Here is a 22,442-nt window from a genome sequence, read left to right on the forward strand (position 1 = left end):
ATTCAGCATTATCACATTAGATGTGTCATCAGAATGTCATCTACCTGAATACAGACTGAATTTTTTGTTTTTGAAATCACCTTTTCTGAACGCAGCTTCATTTTAAAAAGAGAGAAAACAAGAACTAGAGACAGAGAGAACACTCAGTTATTCACTCTGTATGTTTTATTGCTTTGCAGAAGTTTTGAGCAGAAGTAATTTTGGAGTTCAAACTTCCATTAATCTGCTAAGCAATTAGTAAAACGATCTCAAATTTCTCCCCTGTGCCACTATATTTTAGATGCATTTAAGTAATTAATCTGAACAAATAAACTCTATTTTTTTTTACTGTGAAACAAATACTTTGTACAAACAAAGGAATTGCAGATGATAGCCAATTAACTGATATGTCTACTTCATGGCAGAATAGAGACCAAATGAATATCATAACCAGGCTTCCAGAGTATTTGATAATAGCAGAAACAATGTCTGTGTAAGTTACTGTAAGCTATTGCTTATCCCATCCAAATGCTGATCAAAAGTCCAATAAAAGCAAGGAAAATATTTCTATGGACACTAACAACTCTGCATCATGCTTTTGTCGATTTGCATCACGCTGAACTTAGCAGCAAATCCCAAATCTGAAATACAAACAGAAAAAATTCTTCTTCTGCAAAATATTTACGTCAGTTCATATTCTTCAGACTATATCTGGAAATCCCAGGTTTTTTCCCCCACTCCCAGATGTCTTTTGTCATCTATTATAATAAATAAAATGAATATCTGATTATGGGCTGTTATATGAGACATTCCGCATAGGTGTCTGTATCTACAGCAGGAGAGTGAAAAAAAGTGCTGATGCTTCCTTTCAGTTTCACACATGATCTTCCCCCTGTAGTCAAAATGTCAGTTTTTATGATTTTATTAATTTATAGCCCCGTGCTCAAAACCAATCAGTGCTGAGTAATCAAAATATTTTTAGAACTTAATAAAGCTGTCTGCCACAAATAGAACTTCTGCAGTGTCTTGTAGCTGAGCATGTCCACATACTTCTAAATGGCAATGATTTATTCCTTGAGCCTGAGTTGGTTAGAGCTGGCACTTATCATTTTGGGATTGTACCAGGACAGGGGGATGTGAAACTGGTGGTAGCAGTATCCTTCAGCTGTTTACTTGCAATCAGAGTATCCTGATGCAAAGTAAGGTACCTGTGTTTCAGTACTAAAGAAAACCTAATGGCATGCTAAACATCTACAATAGGAATTATTTGCATATGTACAAACAAAATTTCCAGTGTTCATACAGACATTTTATTATTTGGTCTTTCAGACAGGTCCCACTAAATCATAAATGTTTGAACACTTCCTCATGTTTAAGCATTTCTTGCTTTATGTCTGTACAAAGAATCACTTTGTTGAATTTGCCCTGTAAGACATTTATAATTTGTAGTTAAATGGCTGCACAGTTTTAAAATTTGAACACTTACTTGCATCCTGTCATTTCCATGCCACAGAGCTAATATGCAACCACAGTCTTTACACAGGCAGCTATTTTTAAGAAAATGAATCGCTGTATTTGCAGCGTGATGCACGTGTTTTTAAAACCACGATTTTTGCAAAATTTATGTTCTGCAGTCACAACCGCATGCTTGTCACATTGATAATTTTGCATCAGCCTTAACAGTCATTTACATCTCAAGTTTTCTGTATTAACAGTGTACATTTAGAGCTGCACTTTGTACTGCTGTCAGGAAAGGAGAAGAATTAAAATTCAGTGCCAGTGTTCAAAACAAGATATAAGCACATCCTGCAATGGCTGCATAAAAAGAGCTCCACGTTTAATTTCTAAAATGTAAACTCTTTAAAGAAACAAAACTTGGGAAAATGAGGTACTGTTGCTTCTTTAAAGAACATAATTAAGAGAGACATGAAAGACATAAGTCATTTTGAAATTGCATTTTAGATGATCCCTAACCTAAACCCTTCACTTAGTATGTGGCACTCCATACGTATAGATGCATATGTATACACTATGGATTAAATGACAGGAGCTTTGGTTTCTCAGCTGTGCCAGTTTACAGTAAGCAGGAATGGCACCTACCATAGTTGAAGCTACAACCACAAGAGAGATCACAAACAACGGAAAGTTTAGTGTTGACACAGTAAATAAGTGCACTGAATTTACTGCTGCTGCATGCGCTGCAGGTTGTCTTGATGATTCACCTTATGGCACCTGTATACACACCTGGCTTTTCAGAAATGAAGATCAGTTATTTACAAAGGTCACAGAATCTTCTAAAAATTTTCCTCAGTACAATGTACTTTGATACATGTATTTTTGCTACTCTCCGTTTAAGCTGGTTCTTTTGTTGCTACCCTCTGTCTGTTTAAAACACAGATTACTTTGGGACTGAGCAGGATTCCCCCGTGCATCTGTCCCTCCCTCCTCCTTTCCCTTCACACCCTGTTCTAAAGATCCACAAAGATTAAGATAAAAATTGTGCATATATGTGTATATATATCAATATATATACAGGTGTATATAGTTGCTACAAGGCTTGTGCTTTGACAGAATATCATTAGTCTGGGATATCACAAGGGAAGACCCTTAAGAACAGACTTCAACACTTTTGGTAAAAATGTTTACCTGCTGGAACTGTTTCTCTACTTTACAGACTCTAACAGCCTTTAAGTAATATTAAGTTTATGCCTTCCCAAATAACAAACCAACCTACAACCTGACCTTACTAAGAGTAGTAATTAGGAAGTGAGAAAATTGAGCTTACCATAACAGGAATTCTTTCAGAAAATATATTCAAAAGGAACACACGAGGACAAACACCAGTATCGAGAGTTAATCTTTGCAGTCTAGCACCTTTTCTTAAACTCTAAGGGAAAGACCATTAAATTCCTGTTTCCATTTACCAAAAGATTTCAAATTACAGGATTGTTGCTACCTGTCCATGGAAAGAAAGCACACTGTTTTTGATTCTTTATTTTCCCCTCACAGTAGAGATTGCCAAAAGCAAAAAGACCACATAAGACAATAGGACAACCAAAAGATTTCTCTTACTTCCAGGTAGAGAATGAGAGAGAAAGATATGGATAGATGACAGAAAGATATGGATGACAGTTCCTGCTACTCAAATAGCTCACCAGTGTTGAGGCCAAGAACTTCTGGGCAGGGCCCGTACTTTTTGAATAATTCACCAACTTTACTTCCCACTGCTTATAGACCCTCTCTTGATCCCCTTCTCTCCAATCAAGACCTCAGACTCAATAGAACCCTTTCCATTTTTTCTTTTCCTCCCTCATGTTTGCCTGAAATCCCCCCTTACCCTACATAGCCTCTGCAGAGTTGCCACATTACAGTATTTTGTTCAACATTTTTCAAGTAATGCACATGATATTGCTGACTTTATTCAAAATTACATGTGCTCAGTTACCCAACAAGGTCATGCTTCCTACAGGTATTTTGGCAGTTAGTGAAGCATTTGTTATGATTCGGTCTGTTCTAGCCTCAGGGTTTCACTCACAGGACAGACGGTATTTCACTTAGTACTTGTATATAACACTCTATCAGATGCAGCTTTTTATTTAAAAAAGGAAAGAACTCATATTTTGATGTTAATTAATTTTTGTTTGGTGGTTTGTTTTTGTTCATTTGTTTGTTTGGGTTTTGTTTTGGTTTTGTGTGTTTGGTTTTTTTTCCATGGCTACAAGGTAAGGGAAGTCACAGTGATGTCTGACGGACCATTAATTATAAAAAGTAATCACCGGGGTTCCATTTCAAACTAAAATTCAAGAGATCAAGCAGATAAAGTAATCCTCCAGGTGAAATGCTTCAGTAAGTAACTAGAAGCAGGGTATTCTGCTGCTCAGACATCTGATGACTGTAACTTCCACCTGTGCCTTGCTGAATTCTGGCAACAGGCAGGATTACTTAGTCTGTTATTGTTCAGCCAGCAGGATGACTTTGTTGTGGCAGGAGATTTGGGACAGCTTTCTTGAATGAAGGCAGCTATCAGAACAAACTGGTAAATGGAGAACACTTGAATGAGCTTATGACCTGCTTATCTATGGAGTAATTTGTGCTGTAGGATGTTTAGATTTTGATTCAGCACATCTCACTGCCTCTTCAACCAGTTGTGGGTTGTTAACCTGGTGTACTGTTAAAATTAAGTCTTTTTTGTTTAATAAACAGGAAAGGTGTTTCTACTGTCATGTGGCAATAATAGAGATGAAATTAAAATTACTCTTAAGTGAAGTATATTCCAGCCAAAGCATAATATACAATATTGATATTCATGCTTACCTGGTATGTCACAAATAAGCAGCTGTAAGTCCTTCTTTGGAAAATATTACCTCATACTTTGCTACTTCAAGTGAAATATGCTTTTAGATGTACTTTAATGGTTGAAGATTGTACATGCCACTTCAGCATAAGCAAGCCAGAATTCATTATTTAACTATGTCCTTTAATTATGGGATTAAGCTTCAAAGCATTATGGAGTACATTTGCAAAGTCACAGAGAGAATAAATGGATTATAGAGAATAAAAAACATACAGGGCATAATAGGCACCAATGGTATAAATGAGTGGTGATAATGAAAAAATGCACATACGCTAAGGCTACATTTGTACACCAAGATTACACAGCACATGAAGGAAGGAACCATGATTCTTCTGTCCCTTTACAGCTGCAGAACAAGTGTAAAAAAAATCCAGCTGTTTATACTAGGCTATTCTAATATTTTATAAGCAGCTATTTCCTGAAACTGCATGTTATGTGTCAGTTTTTATCATCTTCAGTTAGGAGAGCTTCAACGTATTACGAGCCTTCTCAATTAAAATTCTTTATTCAACGGAATCAGAAGGTGGGAAGTTCCAATTTACTGTAACCTCCTTCACAATGTTATTAAGTTAAAAGATCTTTCCTTTCAGCCACTCTATTAATGAGCTCTCCCGGTTAACCACTGTGGAGGTGTGTACTTGCTTCGACTTTGGATAGGCTTAAAGAAGTTCCATTTGATTAAGAATCAGTTCTCATCCGTGCTCATCTTGGCCTTTGAAAGTTGCTGGATATACTCGAGAACTATTTATTTAAATGAACATCACATAAGGAGACACCGGTGTTGTGAAAGTATTTTAAAAATGCATTTTCACTAGCAGGTGAAAGAGGTACACCAAACCAGACTGTCTCAACTGCTATTTTTATACTGCACTTTTTATACTTAACTGACAGAGCTAGTGTTCTGTTTCCAAAATATTTAAGATAAGGATAGTATCTCAGCTGCGTAGTGTGCATACTATTTTGACCTCTGAGAAACTATGATGAAATGCATATAAATGCACAGTCCTTGGAAGCTATATTTTTGGTTAAAAAGTGCACAAAAATTAGTCAGACATTTTCTTAGAAGATGTGGTCCTATTTCTGTTTAGAATTCTATTGAATTAGATATCATAAAACTAATAGCCTCTCACTGAATTCTCTAAAGAATATTTAATGTGCAATCTGATGATCTTATCACATTACTTATCCACTTCACTTACATCTGAAAGGGAAATGTGAAAGAAATAACTTCTAAAATCTATAGACCTGTGTTTGCATTTTTAATATAAATAACAGCAGTGCAGGAAAACTCAGCTGCCTCTAGAATGAGTCGCAAGAAGAGAGCAGGATACTGCAGCACTTGTGAGGAGTTAGAGCACACCAGACTAGGAGCACTCTGACCTTAGGCAATTCAGACTACAGTCACGTTGTAGATACCGTCAACCTTGTTTTAACCTCGTTAGTCTGGTAAAAAGAGCACAGAAGCTTTGAGAGACGAACAAAGTACACCCACCCAGTGCCAATGCTGGGAAGACACATGCCACACCATCACAACAGCATTTTATCCTCAGAAAAGCCAAGTAGTATTTAAATAGCCAAATCTATTTCAGGTGTGTTGTCATATTCTTTTCAATAAGTAATTAGGTGATCACTCATTGATATAGACTGACTCATTACATTCATCAATTAAGGCATGACTAAGTGGGGAGAACTAGGGGGAACATTTTCCACATTTCTGGGCTAGCACAGGGAGTAATAGAATAACTTTGGTTCTGACAGTATCTGAGATACAGCTGGCAGAGCAGAAGGCAGGGAACGTGGAACCCCCTGACTTCTCCAGGGGAAGCAAGGTCATAATACAATCTAATTTCAAAAATAAATAAAAATGATTGGGGCTTTAGTACAAAAATGTGATATGCTGGAATATTTGTCACAATTGTTATTTAGCATTAAAAAAAAAAAAAAGTTAAATGGATTTGTAGTTGACAGACAAAGAAAAGAAACAAGTCACTACTGGACTCCTCAAATTTTGTGTTTTTATAGAAATTATCTACCTCTACAGGAAAAAAAACACAGTTATCTCTTATTAGCAAGGTTCTTCCTGTGCCTATTGAACTGTGCAGAGATATTTTGACTTAAGCACCTGTCATTGCATTATATAGGACTTTTTTATGGTATTTTTCTTCATGAAAAAGCAGAACAGTCAATCTTTTGACATGAAATCTAACCTAACAATATGAGGTACACTGAGCTTAAGATATTTGAGGATACTGCTTAATTTGCCTCTGATGGAATTAATCTCTGTGCAGATAGTTAACATAAAATAGGTGCAATACTTATCTAAAAGAAGTGGATCATTGGCCAGATGTCTAGCTATGTACCTCATGCAGGATGTACTAGACAGAAATATTTATTTTATGTACACAAATCAGTTTATTATTTTTCCCTCTTAGGTATTAAAAATTATTATTTATGCCTATGGTAAATAGTTTAAAAATTAAAGCAATTTTCTAAAAAGAAAACAAAAATAACCCTTTCTGTATTTTAGACTCAAACCTCCACAGTGCTCTGAAGTCAAATTTTCACCACATCACAGAAGAAATCTTGGGAAAAAAAATCAGTGTAGGAGGATGAATGGATCCAAATAAGAGGACTGAGCATCAGGAAGAATTTGGGGAGGCAGTCAGGGTAGGTAGGAGAGAATGCCTTGTATTTAAAGCAATGCTGCCTAGTTGCTTTATCTTAACACAGATGAAATATGAAGTAGCATCATTCTCGGTTCTCCTCGAGCGCAGCAGAAGGCTGCTGACTGGAGCCCTGACTCTCTTCACAGCTCTGCTGCAGACTCCAAATTCCCTGAGGAAGACCAGTAACTACCCAGCAGTAACTACTGCAAGAGCTGTTTTCTGCTACTGAGATAAAAAAATGTCCTTGCTGTACCCCCACATCAGTGTTCCAGTTGCTCAAACATAAGGAGACACAAACGGATCAGAATGACATTTGCTAAAAACTGAGAAACGAACCAACCCTTGGGGTAGGGAAACTAATTAAGGAAAATAATTACTTTCATCCATTCCTTGAAACCCAAATCCAACAGATTTGCTCTGCTATGACATTATTGTTATGCAGAATTTCTTGGCTGACAAAATGATTATGTCTATTAAAAGGTAGGCAGTGTCTGTACTGAGGAAGACGTTGGACTCTGAACTCTCCTTGGAGAACCCTTGTGTACTTTTGATGTTCTACGTCAAATCCTACCCAAAGGCATGCATTCTAGCAGAAGCCAAAAAGGTCAAATTACCTGCCTTTCTTGTAGTAATTCCTTTAATCATTTCCTAATATTCTGTGTCTATTTAAACACAAAAACAATAGGTTCAGTTTTTAACTGGTTCTTTGCTTTCTGTTGTTTTCTACATTCTCTTCCCAGCCTTGGTGTGGCATGAGATAGTTGTTTGGAAACTACTCTCTAAAAAGAAAGCACATAATTCTCCCCAGTTCCTGAGAACTCAAAAAGCTACAAAGCTGTGAGGTTATCCCAAGTCTCTAGACGCACCTTCTAGCCAAAATTTTGAAGCAGAAAATAAAGCTGATAAAAAATATTAGCTAGCTCTCATCACAAATGCAGTCTTTTCCCTAATATTTGTTCTCTTATTTTTTACTGCCAGACAAAATAAAAACCTAAACACAGATTTCTAAGATTATGAGGACTCAAACAATGACAGCGCTAACCTTATACTAAGTGGCAATTTTATGAATTCTGAGTACAGTTCAAGTAATACCATCCTAACAGAGAGCATAACAGGATCATAAAAGTAATAGAAACCAAATTATAAAAGTTTGTTTTGTATCTATATACATTACTTCCAACATTAAAACCCAAAATTTTTAACTCAAACTGTCTCCCTTAGTTGCATCTAAATTACTGGAAATTAAAGAGCTTGTAGTTTAAATTACGATAATTCAATTACTGTAGATTGTCACTTGTGTCACAAAAATAGAATTTGAATTGAACTTGGGATAAGGAGGAAAAGAAGTGGTACTGCTGCCAAACTTTAGCCATCTTTCAAGCCACATAGATAACAAAGACATCATCTATTATACTAAGTGCATTTTATTTAATAAAAGCAATAAATTAAACTAGAAAATTGATGTGCTCCTTAAACTGAAGGGAGGCGTATCTGAACGTCTTTGCCTCCAAAATTACATATACACATGTACTAGCAAACTATATCAAAGGACTGTGGGTGACTTTATTATGGGAAAATATGTTTATTCCTATCTGTTCTCTTTATTATCCTTAATTTTTCACCAAGAACACTCTGTATAGTTTCAAAAGACAACTAAGGAATAAAAATATTCTGATAACAACAATGGGATGATAGTACAGTACCACTTTCGTCCAAACACACTTCACTTTTTTTGTTCCTATAGAACATTAACTATAATTCTACAGAAACTATTTCTCCTTTCATTTGTGTTCAGTACTATAAATGTGTGTACAAACATACATCAGTGTGATGTGGACAGGAAAACAGGGTGGCTGTGAAAATGAGAGAGGGTCTGATAACACTCAGAAGGCATCTCTCATCTGCTGACCTAGAATCAGCTCAATCAGTTTAATCAGAACCACAGAACAGCTCCAGGAAGAGACATTCAGAGCCTGGCAAGTGGTTTTGTAGCTTTGTCTTTGTCCAATATACTATTGTTCTTTAAAACTTGTATTTATGGTGCTTCTGTATTTTCTAATTGGCATGCAGAGGTGATCACAGGCAGAAGAGATGTCAAGATATCAAGAAAAAGCAGGAAACCAGTATTAACTGTAAAGCACAAGAATGTATTATTTTATGTCTACATCCCTTGCTATCTTGACATAAAAATAAATTGTCTTGTATTTTGAAGCCAAGGATATTCAAAGTACTAGCTCCAGGTCATGGTGAAAAGAGAGGGAGAAAATTAAATCGGTAAAGCAAAGGTAAGTTATTACCTTGATACTCTCCTTTTGTTTACCGGTAGTATCTAAAGTTCATATCAAAACATGCTGAGATATAAACTGGATAAATGGTCAGATAAATAAGGAAAATTTATAATTTCTATATATCAAGCAACATAAACATCAGTTGCTGACAGTAAAACTAAAACATTAAAACTTGTGTGTTTTTTTTCTTTGACTTGCCTTTATTTTCCATAGTTTCTTCACATATACTCTCTTGGGGTTTTGTCAACATTTTTCTGTGACTTTTCCCCACCTCTGCCTTCTCATAGGCTTGTGCATGCTGCCATGCTCTCTTGGTACGCCTTTCACGTGCTTTTCTTCACTCTGGCCTTTAATATGAAACATAAGAATTACTTATCTGTCATTTTTCTCTCTTCAAATCAAGTTAACTCATAGTTTCCACTTGAGAAGCAAAAGTACAGACAAGAATGCATACTAAATTAATGTGAATTTCTGATATGCTAGGTTATGAGTTGTTTTTCCCCAAAAACTTCTAACTACCCTTTGAATTTAAATATACATTTAAATACTATATGAAGTAACAACTGCTTTTTCAGATGAAAGTTTTGACAAGAAACTTGTCTAATGCACTTATCACAATGCTCTTGACTTTGCTGCACTTTTTATATCCTTCTACAAACCAACATGGTAACAGTTTGAAATTGCTTCTAAAGGCTGATAGTTTGAAATTGCTTCTAAGGTGCTGCTAAGGTGCCTGCTAAGGTGCTGGAAGAACACATTAACATAGGTGTTATAGAAATAGAACAATGCCATCAAAATACTTTTCAGATACACCTTCCTAAGTAGGAGCCTTCAGTGGCAGATGATGATGAGGATAAGGAAAGCACTGCCGATCTGTTGGGCTGAAGCATCCCCCTGAACGTGACCGGGCAGAGTCTTTGTTCAGCACATAAAATGTGGGTGAAACACTGCGTTTAAATCATGCAAAGGACTGTTTTGACTTTCTTCACACTTCCTGCTGCTGCTATCAGGCAGAACCAGGGGAAAACCGGCTGGGAGAGAAGATGAAAATAAACGTGCTGTTCCTTAAGGGAGAATAAACTGTACCGAAACCAAATGTTCCGATTTCTCTGGTACATTCGGAACACGGGGAAAACGCTCGGAGTTGCCAGCCTCCCCGCAGGAGGCTCCGGGAAAGCTGTGGGTGTCTTCCAGCCACGAGGGGGAGCGGCGGAGCTGGGAGTTCGCGGCCCGAGCAGCGGGGCCGGGCCCGGGGCGGCCCCGGCAGGAAGCGGCAGCCGTTCCTCGGGACCGGCTGCACCACCACCTGCAACCACCTTGGCCAAAAGCAACCCTTTCTTGGGGCAGAAAACTGCCACCTTATATGTTTTTGCAAGGCATAAGGGAAAGAGAACGGCAGGCTGAACGGGATGCCGTTATTTCTGTGTGAACACTTCACCAGGCAGTGATGCTGACTTAACCCCAGGCTGCAAAAGCTGGCTGGCTGCAGTGTAAGCAGCAGGAGAAGCCAGCGCTGCACACTACTCTAGGCCAGTAGCGACTGGTCTGACAATGGCTTTATTGTCTATGTGCAATTTGCTTTCCTACGATTAATGGTGTAGTCACATTATATAGAATTATCATCCCTGTTGCATCTTGGATGTTGCCAGGTTTGGTAACGGAATTAGAGGAATTGGGATTCCTCCCTGTCAAAGGTTTAATTGCAAGGTGACAATAAACAGTGGCAGATGATCTCTGTTAATCCCCCACACAACATAAAGGGTGATAGAAAGATAAGGAAAAGAGTCTCTTAGGTAGAAAGAGCCTTGCAAGTTTGAAAAGATTTAAAGGCTTGACTAATGCCGCTAATAAATAGAGAAAATATACAAAATACACAAAACCAATCTTGAATGTCCTGGGGTAGAGCAGCTTTGCCCATTATGGAGTTGGCGTGACTCCAGCAGCTGCAGGGCAGGAACCCAGAAGTCCTGGGCAGGACTTCACAGCAAACCAGAACTGGATTCAGGGATGCAGGGTCTCAGGCCTTGGATCACAGGCACAGGTGGCAGAGCCCTCTTCAGATGCCAGCCGCAGTCAAAGAGAATGAGACCCTTGTGATCGGCATCTTTTATAAGGTATATGATGCATATGGGATGGAATGCTCAGTTAGTCAGTTTTAGTCACCTGTCCTATCCACCCCTTCTTGCAAATAGGCCCCTCTCGTGATGGGATGTGTGAAATCTTATCAGTCTTCTTGGTTATTTGTGGGAAACTGCAGCGGGTCTGTGCAATCCTTGACAGAAAATATGAGAGTAGAGATCAGCCTTGAGATATTAAGATTTACCCTTGAGAAGGATGGGAGTAAAGGAGTATCCGGAGAGAGGAGAGATGTACCCGTGAGAGAGAAGGGTATATAAGAATAACATGGATGACAGAAAAATTAACCAATGAGATGTTAGTGCTGTAACTTGTAACCAATAGCGAAAAGACACATGAACTGGTAGAACTGTATAAAAATGCACTTGTAGCAATAAATGGCATTCTATTACTTTCATCTTGAAAGAACTTGGTCCATGTCATTTGTCCGTCTCAACCGCGACAGTTATTATAGTCATAAATCTAAACATGAGTTTCTTCCGCATTTCATTGGTTATCTTATCAGTCCTGGAGTGAACAGCATCTCGAAAAATATGCAGCTATCTTCAGGAAAGTGCAGTTACCTAGAAGAACTTAGCTGAAAGGAAAATTCACTAAAAGAGAACTAGTCTTGTTTTTGATAAAACCAGGACACTCCCTTAGCTTGCTAATACTTAGATTTCTCAGCTCCAAATGATGCAGTGCTTTCCAGCCTCAATAATACAGACTAAAGTAATGAAGCACACTGCCATCCTGCCTACAGTAATGTTTCCTCAAATGCTGCTGTTGCAAGCATTTATTTTCCAGATCCACTTGTGGCCTTTCTGCATCAGAGTTAAAGCACATTGCTGAGGACAGGGCAAAGCTTTTCTTCATTTGCATAACCCTGCTCCGTGGCTAGAGAACACATCAGGCTCCAGCACCGCTGTTTTGATGAAATGTCCTGCTGGTATGTTTCAATTAGATTTTCTCAAAGAATATTACTGACTTTCTGGAGAACTATTCTTACATCTGAATCGCTAATCTGAACATGGCACACATTCAGTTACCCCATTTCTTTTTAAAATCCAAATTTCACTAGGTTCCACACAATCCTATTCCTCTTGTGTGCTATAAATTATCAACTCCAGCAATGCAGTCATGAAACTGTAACTAAAGAGGATGGTCCTTATAGCAACAAAGTAAGTGCCAGAGCAACTGGTGTTTCATACCCTTTCCTTCTCTTATGGTGTCTTTATGCCATAATTGGTTGATAATTAATTAGAATATATAAATTCAAATATCTTTAATCTCTATGCAATACTTCTGTATGAATTCTAATCATTGTGCAGCACAGAGCTCAAACTTTGCCTCACATCAAGGTTATGTTATTACATGTGAATCCTAATCCCTTCTCTGCATAAGTAAAGACAAATGTTTTTAGCCCATTTAAATTTGCCTTAATTGTTTGAGTCCATAGAAAACTGAATGTACTTTCTGCTTTGTTTTGAAAAATTGCAATAAATCAATAGGCAATAAGCTGTTTCTCTAGATATTGCAGACTTCTGTCAGCCATTAAAAAGTAAATACAAAATGTATTCCCTAGTGATATAAAGACACCTCACCGTTTTTGCCACCACGTACACTTTTACCTTGATATCCAAAGACAGATGAGGCTCTGTCATGATTTTAGGTTGCAAACAGCCTTTTGACTCTTCTATGCCATTAATTCCCATGGAGATAAATCCCTTCTCAGATGTGAAAACAATCCCATATTGCCTGTAACTGATTATCAGTCCCAAGACTGCATGAGAAAAACTGGTTGCCCTTCCTTACACAGTTGCAATGAATAAAGTAATGACAATGCCACATGTCACCTGGACATTGTCCTCTACCTATGCATCACCATGCTCCTCCAAAAGGCCTGTACATTTTATTAAAAATATATTTAACAAAAACAAATGAGAGAAAATGTGAAATTGCCTATATAATAGCCAGAGGGGCAGTCTATTTAATGTTTTTCTCTGATCATGCATAGGAAAGAATTTTCATGTATGTCTTCTTGTATATGTTTTAAAGCAGAACTTTAATAATTCTTTCTTGGCTCTACTGCACATTACAAATAAATCCCAAGCTAATTCTTTTTCCATCAAAGTATTAGTTTTTTTACTCTATATCCAGCTTAAAATTTAAACACCAAAGTCAGATATTGTTTCTGTTACCTAATGAAGTGTGAAATGTTTTAAACCGAAGAATAAAGAAATAACATCCTTAAGTGCTTTCTGTAAATCTTCAGGGATCCAAAGTCTTTATCACAAATAGATAATGCCTATCCAAAAAACTCTCAAATAGTAAATGCTCGACACAAGTCACAGTGAACTAAAGTATCACTTTTGCCATATTTGCAGAAATTTTCCTACATTTATGTGTTTTACTCAAGTAATGCTCCTGAAACTGTAGCTACTTTTGAAAGCTGACAAAAGATAGAAAATTGAAAGACAACTGAACACATACAAAATTCTGATCCTCTAAATAATACAGATATCACGTCATGAAATCCACTCTTCTCTATTGCTCGAGAACCATCAAGTTGAAGAGATAATTTCTGATTTTGCTGGCTACTGCACTTGCGTACTGTCTTCTGTAATGCAGTACAGTTCTTTAACTCTGAAGAGGGACAGATAAGACTTCTCTGACTGAGCTGATAATTAGGTCTTTAATACTTAAATATCTTACCTGCCAATGCAGGAAAATGACAGACAACTGGGAAAAGAAGTAGAACAGAGTCACCAATTCTGCATCACTTCCCCCATCATCCATGGTCACTAGAAATAAAGAACATATATGGGTTTTTCTAAACAATTAATTGTGTTTCTCAAGCTTTTGTTTACATCCTAAATTTATATAAAATATACCTCATTTATTTTTATGTAGTTTCATGCATTTTTATTGCCACAAGCATTTTATCCTACCCTTTGTACTGTCTCCTGGTTTCATAGAGTTTTGTTTTCAGGAGTAAAACATAGAGATGAGGAAAGAGTGAAAATGTAAGTTCCATATAAAGTCTGGGTTTGGTTGGGTTTTCCTGATTTGTAAACCGCCTGGCTTTCTCAATGGATCAAAATTCCTACATCTCATCTCTGCACTCTCAGGCAATCATGTGCATGATACTGATCTCAGTGCCACAAGATAAATCTCTAACAATGTTACCTACTCTATGGAAATATCCTGGTATCTACAAGGAGGCAAATAAAATCATAATCTGGCCTACAGCTCATACTTTACCAGGTATTTATTTTTATCTCATTTCAGTTATAGACCTTCCACCCTCCCTCCCCACTCCCCCACTTTTAGAACATTCCCGAAATTGTATTTTGGAATCAAAAATTTCCAAGTGTGAATGAATGGTTTTTTTAAATGAAAAAAATTCAATTTGGCTGCATTCTAGTCATATAAAACCATAACAAAATCTTTACTAACTTAAAAAAAAAATCTGTATGCTTTTACTTCCACTGGCATAATTAAAAAAAAATATTTGCTTACATTCAAACATTGTGACAAAATTTAAAAATTTTGTGTGCAAACAACAGTTTGTTTACATCTCTTAAGATAAGAATATATTCCAAATATAGGAAAAGCATGTATTCTCCCAATAACAAAAAAAATACAGTGTCATGTTTTCATTTTCTGATCCATCTCTCCCATCCCAGTTTCTGGGGAAACACATGGGGATGGGGAAAAATTATTAGTTTTTTTCAGGGGTCTTTTAAAAGATAATTTCTAGTATTAGGTTGTTTTGTTTTGTTTTGTTTTTTTTTTTATCCATTTCATTGGGAATAGAATCAGGTCCAAATCGTATTTTGCTTCCATAATGACTGATGTGTATAAATATTCATGAGTCAACACCTGGGGTTGTCTGTTTTCTAAAAGCTGTATAACTGTTATTGCAATTGTATCTGTGGACTGTAACATCTCATTTGAATTCATGAGACCTGTTATAAATTTTAAATATATATGAAGTGATATTAAAGTCTAATGAAGAACAAGTATCCCATCTGCTACCTGAAACACAGTAATACCCACGTAACAGAGGGAAACAGTAATGTAAGCAATGAAGATGGAAACTTGTTTATTTATTAAAACTCCTAATTTGTTTTGATCATTCCTTCTAATCCCTGTGGATAAAAATCATGTTCCCAAGTGGCTTCTTTCCAGATCTCTGTAGAGGTCTTTGTGTTTTAACCCACTAAAAGTTTGGCAGAGTATCTGCCATATTTTTCTTAAAGAAGAAAACTACTTAAATGGTCTGACAGCCATCTGAGGAAAAAGTTTGCAAAAAGGTATGTTAATAGCATTTAGACTATCAGGAAGTATATAGAAAGCCATTGGCAAAAGATTATCTTGGAATGATCACATAATAATTTCAGGATTAAGGACCTCAATGCTTGAAACCCTACTGCACTAGAAACTGTACAGTATAATATCAATCACCCAGCCTAAAGAGAACAGAACAAACAAGCATTTTCTTTGTGCATACCTAACCCCAAATCCATCTGAAACCTACTATCTGTTCATTGGGTGAGAATGAGCTCATTAATGGGCTATGACTAGATCTGTACAGATTCATCAGCGTGTTCCCTCTCAAAGAGCGTGAAAACAGAAGGCTGAACTCTGGCCCTTGGCTATAATTTTTCAAAAGCAGGGTCAAGCATCTTCCATGTTTCCCAAACAAAAGGAAGAAGCAGCAAATAAGAAGGAAGGACTTGAAATACTGATTTCTTTCCTTCTTTCTCTGAAGAGAGCAGGAAGGAAACGAGAAGACATCTATAATAAGGTTACAGAGAGGGACAGAAAAGCTGAGGCAACAAAGAGTTAGATGGACAGGCACAGATGACACCCACTATGTAAATTTCAGGAAGAAAACGCATTGTTTTTAAGTGCAGATTAAAAGCAGAATATCCTAATGAACTAAAAATCTTCTATTTCCCCTTGATACTTCAAGCTTCTTTACTAAAAGACATTTCTACACTGTCAATATTGGCCCCTTGTGACCACCTCCACCATGCACCGTGATTAAAGAATTTCTGTCTCCATATCACTGAAAAATATGCAATCAGCAAGAGCATTTCCCTTGGCAGATGCATTTAAATGCTCCAGTGATGCCACACACTGACTTCTACAACTCCCTTTCACCCTGCAGCTGCAGTAACAGCAATACACCTCTCCAGAGGTTGGAAGAGAAGGCAGTAGCAAAGCTGACTTGTTACAATTGCTGTCACTCACACAGAAGAAAAATTTCCGCTCTGCTAATAGAAATCTGTGTGTTTTACAAATGGCACAACAGATGCAGTGCACTGATGAAAACAATGTAGACAGTGATGCTGCAAAACCTCTTCAGACAGAAACACAGTGGTCATGTACTGAGCATCTCATACACACATTGCCACGGCAATGGATTTAGGAACATTTGGCGAGGTCCTAAGCTAAACTTCTGCTCTTTATGAAGTATTCCTTGGGGTTTTCACTTCCAGATGGAGAAACAATACAGCCGAATTCATCCTGTCAGCTTCAGGATGACATCTTCCACAATGCAACACCCCCTGTTACCAAAATACAGTGCCAAGCATTGGGTATGAGCCTAGTACATGAAGGTGGAAATGGAAAACACATCCTTCTGCTGCAGAGATGCAAGCCAATAGTTGAGTCATCTCAAGACCATCACATAAATCCTTTTACGCTGCTTTTTACATTAGAAATTTGATACATTTATAAGAAAAATATGTGCTGCCACAATCAGATCATTCAGGTGACAGGATAGGAGTAAAGAGAAAACCACACAAGTAGGTGTCCAGCTAGAGTTTTCTAGTGCACAGTATGCTCTTTATGCTTTCCTGGAAGCACATAAGACCACAGAAAATCTTAATTAAATATGAATACAGAAAATAACTCAAGATTAAAAATAGAAATCAATACCACCTGAAAGATAAATCAAGACCTTACCTTGGCAAACAAGCTGGCAAAGGGATGACTGACTGAGAATTCATTCACAGCTAATCTGTGCTAGATATACTGTTTAGCTGCATTATCTGATGTTACCTCATCTTCTGACTCAAAGTCCACCTCATTTTTTAGGACCTGTCCTTTAATCCCTAAATACAATGGCAAAGTGATTGCCAGTGATTTTATGCTTTTCAGTGCCCAGGACAATGGGACTGCTCAGCTTCCTCAAAGAGCTAATACATACTTCATGATGAGAAAGGAACAGCCAGAGCCACCAAGGAAAGTTTTTTTTTTTTTTAAGTTGTTTTATAGCATCTCTAGCAGTATATAGAATTTTCGATACTATATTTTTAAGTGCCCAAGATTTTCTTAAAGTGAAAAAATATGGCATATTGAGACAAAAAAAATCTCAGATGCGTTTCATCCAGTTAAAATATTTAAGATTCATCCTGAACTGTATTAGTCCACTGTGATTCAAAATGTTAAATGCTTAATCAAATACTATCAGATAGAAGGATTTCAGTAGCAATCTGTGACTATGAGAGTGAAGTAATTGCACAGTAGGCTTCTATAGCAGCATATAATCGCCTTAACTCTTAAAGAAGAACCTCAGTTTGATACTTGCTTGGCTTCCTGTGGGCAGCTTGTGGGTCTAGGCTGCTTTATGCCTTTCAGACTCATTAGAAACTATATTATAACTCACTATAACTAAAGTGGAGTATTCTCACTGCAACAAGGTTCAAAGAGGAAAGAAGATATTTACAGAAAAAGAAATTAACTTGGACAGCTCTCTCCTTCACTTTTTCTTTGTTCAATGTTAGATATTTGTACATGAAAACGCATAGTCATAGAATGATAGAATAGTTTGGTTTGGAAGGGACCTTCAAAGCTCATCTAGTCCACCCCCCCTGCACTGAATAGGGACATCTTCAGCTAAATCAGGTTGCTTAGAGCCTTGTCCAGCCTGGCCTTGAATGTCTCCAGGGTTGGGGCATCTACCACCTCTCTGGACAACCTGTGCCAGTGTTTCACCACCCTCATTGTAAAAAATTTCTTCCTAATATCTAGCCTGAATGTCCTCACCTTCAGTCTAAAACCATTAACCCTTGTCCTGTCATAACACGCCCTGTTAAAAAGTCTGTCCCCATCTTTCTTATAGGCCTCTTTTAAGTACTGAAAGACCATAATAAGGGTCTCCCTGGAGCCTTCTTTTCTTCAGGCTGAACAGCCCCAGCTGTTATGGAATAATAACTGTGTGAAGTGTCTAGGTCTATGGTAGTAAAATTCCAAGAACCAAAAGATCAACACAGAGAAAATAGCTTTTTGCAAGAGGTAAAAAAGCTTTCCAAACAAAGACGACCATTCTACCAACCATTATTTTACACATCTATATAAAATATATATACACATACATATACACACCTGTGCATACATACACCCCTATAAACTGTATTTCCAAATCCAATTTCAGAATTATTTTCAATTTCATTTTAGAATGAAATGCTGATTAAACTCTGGCTGGGGAGAGGAATATGAGGAACTGCTATAGATTTTTAACTTGTGTGGAGCTGCAACTCAAAATGAGATTAAATTCCTTTCAGTCTTTGCGTAAGAAATAGCCCTGGCACTCATGGCATGCCAAATTAAAAAACACAGTATATTAAAATTGGGTTGATATTGATTGAGTATCTACTGAAATTTCCCAATATAACTGTATTTATAATAAGTAGGAGGGTGTCTCTTGACTAAGAGAGAAATTTAAGATTTTCATCTTCATCATCACTCACTAGGAAATAAGAGGGACAAAAATTAACAACTAAGTCTAGGATCCAAAATATCTGGTCATATAAAGGGTGCTGTAATGATTTGTTTCAGTTCAGGAGACTGACTGCTCAGTGTTCTGAGACTGGAGCTATGAAACCACCACAAACCAGGTGTGCATCCTATGTCTGACAGGCAAGCTCTCCCTGAACATCAGTCTCTGTTTCTATTTCAGGTAATTCCAAGTTCATTTGATATTATATTACCTCACATGGATAGCAACAGAGGGAACAACTGCTTTCCATAACAACTAAATGATACTGCTTTAAGAACGCTTTATGCCAGAAATAGATAAAACATTAAAATAAAATCCTTTCTGCTATTGAACGTTTTGGCAGTGTAATATAGAAGTCGCAGCTGGTGTTGAACAAGAATTGATGCTGCACCAAAGTGAGGAAGCCTTCTTTAGGGAGGCTTCCTGTTACGAAAAAGTTTTTCATGTGCTGAGACAGCTAAGGACTAATTACTAAAAACTCTATTTAAGAAGAAACACGTACCCACTCTCACTGAAATACTTTTCCCTTTGGCATACTTTTCCTGTGAAATTTAAAGATGCCAGACAAACATCTGGCCAGATCTTTAACAATACATATAGTATAGTTACTGTGAAGATAACTGGGATGTAAAACATGTAGTTAATATTTCAGATGGTGGGAAGCTTTTCAGGACAGGAAGATTAGACTCTGACAGCATGAAGTCTTACAATGGCAAGACAGTGCAATAAAATACTGTTAGAATAGCAACTAATGTCTTGTAAAACTGATGACATGAATTATAAAATTTAAAAGATAGACTTAAGTACCACAAAAGGAAGGATTAAATGCTTCTGAAACCCTGCTTATACTGTAATGTGATTTCTTCAACAGCTTTTTGTCAATAGCAGAATGACCTCAACTGTTTAAAGGAAATTACTGCAGTGGCATGGACAACGAGAATGGGATAATTAACCTGCTGACAACACAACAATAAATTCAAAAAAACGTTCAAGTCAGCTCATTTAAAAACTGTAAATAGAGAACACAGTCTCAGGAGCATGCTGGAGGTTGTTACAGATAGAGTCTTACATGAGTGATAGAAATATGTTTCCTGCCAAGAGGAGATAAGGATCGGACTTGTCTAATAAATGGCATGTTGAGCCCCCAGAGAAAAGGAAAATAAAACCACTGTTCACAAAGAGCACTAAAAATGATGCACAAACTTGCAGTGCAGCTGCATCTGCAGATACATCCACCATCCATCCAAGAGATAAATGCAGGTATATATTGCTGGTTACCAATTTCTGATGGACAGTTGTAATAAAAATTAAGAACAAACTTGTGTTCTTTGTTTTCCCTTTTGATTTCAAAAGCTGTAAAACATAATGGGTGAAATCCACTGCCAAAGATAAAAGAAAACCTGCCGATTTCAAAGGAAGCCTAATTTCAACTAATGATTTCATAAAATACACACATAATGAACTAGGAAAAATCCTTGCTGTTAATCTTAATCCATTACACCATTAACTTGCACAACTACTCCCAGAATTTATTCTAGCTCATAGAAGCTTTGGCATCTTCAGTGTATTCACTGGGACAGTGAGCTTGAAGATTTATTTACATCAGTGATGACCCAATCTAATATTAATTAAACGTGGTTAAAAATTAATATTAGAACTAAAAAGATGCATCCCAAGTATATTCTGCCAGATGAAGAGAGATGAAGAGTGCTATCAGAATCAGAACTGAAATAAAATCCTTGTCTGCTTGCTCAGGTTTTATTGCAATGCACCTACATTCTTGGTGATTGTTTTATAGTTCCCCTCTTCTACTGCCAACCGTGTATTTTGATGGCTTGAAAGAGGAGGAGCTTACATTGTTTGCTGATGATATCCAAGATCACGCTTTTCCACACGCAGAGGTTACATGATTTCATTAGCTTGATCAACACTTAACAATTCCAATGTAACGGCATAGGCAATCCTTAAACTGAAAATCCTTTGAAAGGCAAAAAAAAATAACTAAGCGAATCCTGCAAGGACAGTGGATCAAGCCATTGTCATCAGCCACACACCACCACAGACACCCTCTGCTAGCACAGCTCACTTATGTAGCTCTGCTTTTGACCACTAAGCTGTGGCATCTTGTTGTTTCAAGCCAGAGAAATCAGTGCCTTTTACCAAATCGTCGTCAACACCATCTGTAGTACCAATATGAAAAACCCTAATATACAACTTATTACAAGAAAAACTCAGAAAAATGTGACTACTGCACACAGTCATGTAGCTACAGGCTACATTTATAATTTAGAATTTACAGATTTATACTGTGAAATTGTAGTATTACACAGTATGATTTACAGTATGAAATTGTGTAGATCTATACAATCAAAAAAAAAGCTTGTAGGTCTTTTTCTTCTGTTTTCTTATTAAAAATGAAGTTACAGAAGTGTTAGTAGCATCTTCTAAAGTCAAATTAAGATTTTCACTTTAAACATGGAATATTTAATCTGAGATGACTGTACTTACTGTAGTTAATGTGTAAATTCATCAAATTCTGCTTCTAGAAGATCAGCCTGAACCCCAGATCTACTACGATCGAATCACACTCAGGAGAAAATAAAATGGGGGAAAAATGAAGCAAGGAGCATTCAGACTTAAAAAATAATAATAATAATAATAAATTAAAAATAACATAAATTGAGAGAGTTAGGAGTGAAAAAAATGGAGGAGGGTGAAGAAGCATTTTGCTGGAAAGTATGCTACACTTACTCAACCTGAATTCTCTCACAGTCGATGCAAAGTCTCCTCTGTTGTGTATCGGCTTTGCAGTGACCCCACTCAAAATGCAGAGCAGGACTGAATTACTCGTAGTTAGCACTTTAGCGTTTTAGGTTTCATTCTCCTCAACACATAGCTGGGACAACTTAACTTTAAAATACCTTTTAAATGACCTTTGGAGAGTAAAGGGGAAAAAAAAATAATAATAAAAAAGAGAGAGAGGGGGAAGGAGGGAGAATACTCCCTACAGAAAATAAAAAAAAAGTTCAAGAGCTTCAGATAGGTTTGTAAGTAATCCACAAAACTTCTGTTACCACTGTAGAAATTGCATCTGAGGCATAAGTGTCTCAAGAACGACTTTACCGATTGTGAGGATCACAATAAGGCTGGCATTCTTCCTTTTATAAGATGCTGAAATCTGAAGCTAAAATTTTCAGTTCAAATCACAGATATTGATGGCCATTATCTCACTGCTTGTGACAAGG

At 37.0% G+C, this 22,442-nt stretch overlaps 1 long non-coding RNA gene across 4 annotated transcripts in view; it reads right to left on the reverse strand.

Annotated features, from left to right (window-relative positions):
- LOC110366092 (uncharacterized) overlaps positions 1–22,442 on the reverse strand; it is a 221,194-nt gene that overhangs the window by 3,892 nt on the left and 194,860 nt on the right. For 3 of the 4 annotated variants that reach the window (XR_010473534.1, XR_010473533.1, XR_010473535.1), the window contains 2 exons: positions 14,118–14,206; positions 9,486–9,634 (listed from right to left, as the gene is read on the reverse strand). This is a non-coding gene — a long non-coding RNA (uncharacterized LOC110366092). Of the gene's footprint in view, positions 1–9,485; positions 9,635–14,117; positions 14,207–21,052; positions 21,463–22,442 lie in introns of those variants that run through there. The other variant, XR_010473536.1, reaches the window with a different exon arrangement.

Source organism: Columba livia, chromosome 6, assembly GCF_036013475.1.
Source record: "Columba livia isolate bColLiv1 breed racing homer chromosome 6, bColLiv1.pat.W.v2, whole genome shotgun sequence".
Lineage (NCBI taxonomy): Eukaryota > Metazoa > Chordata > Aves > Columbiformes > Columbidae > Columba > Columba livia.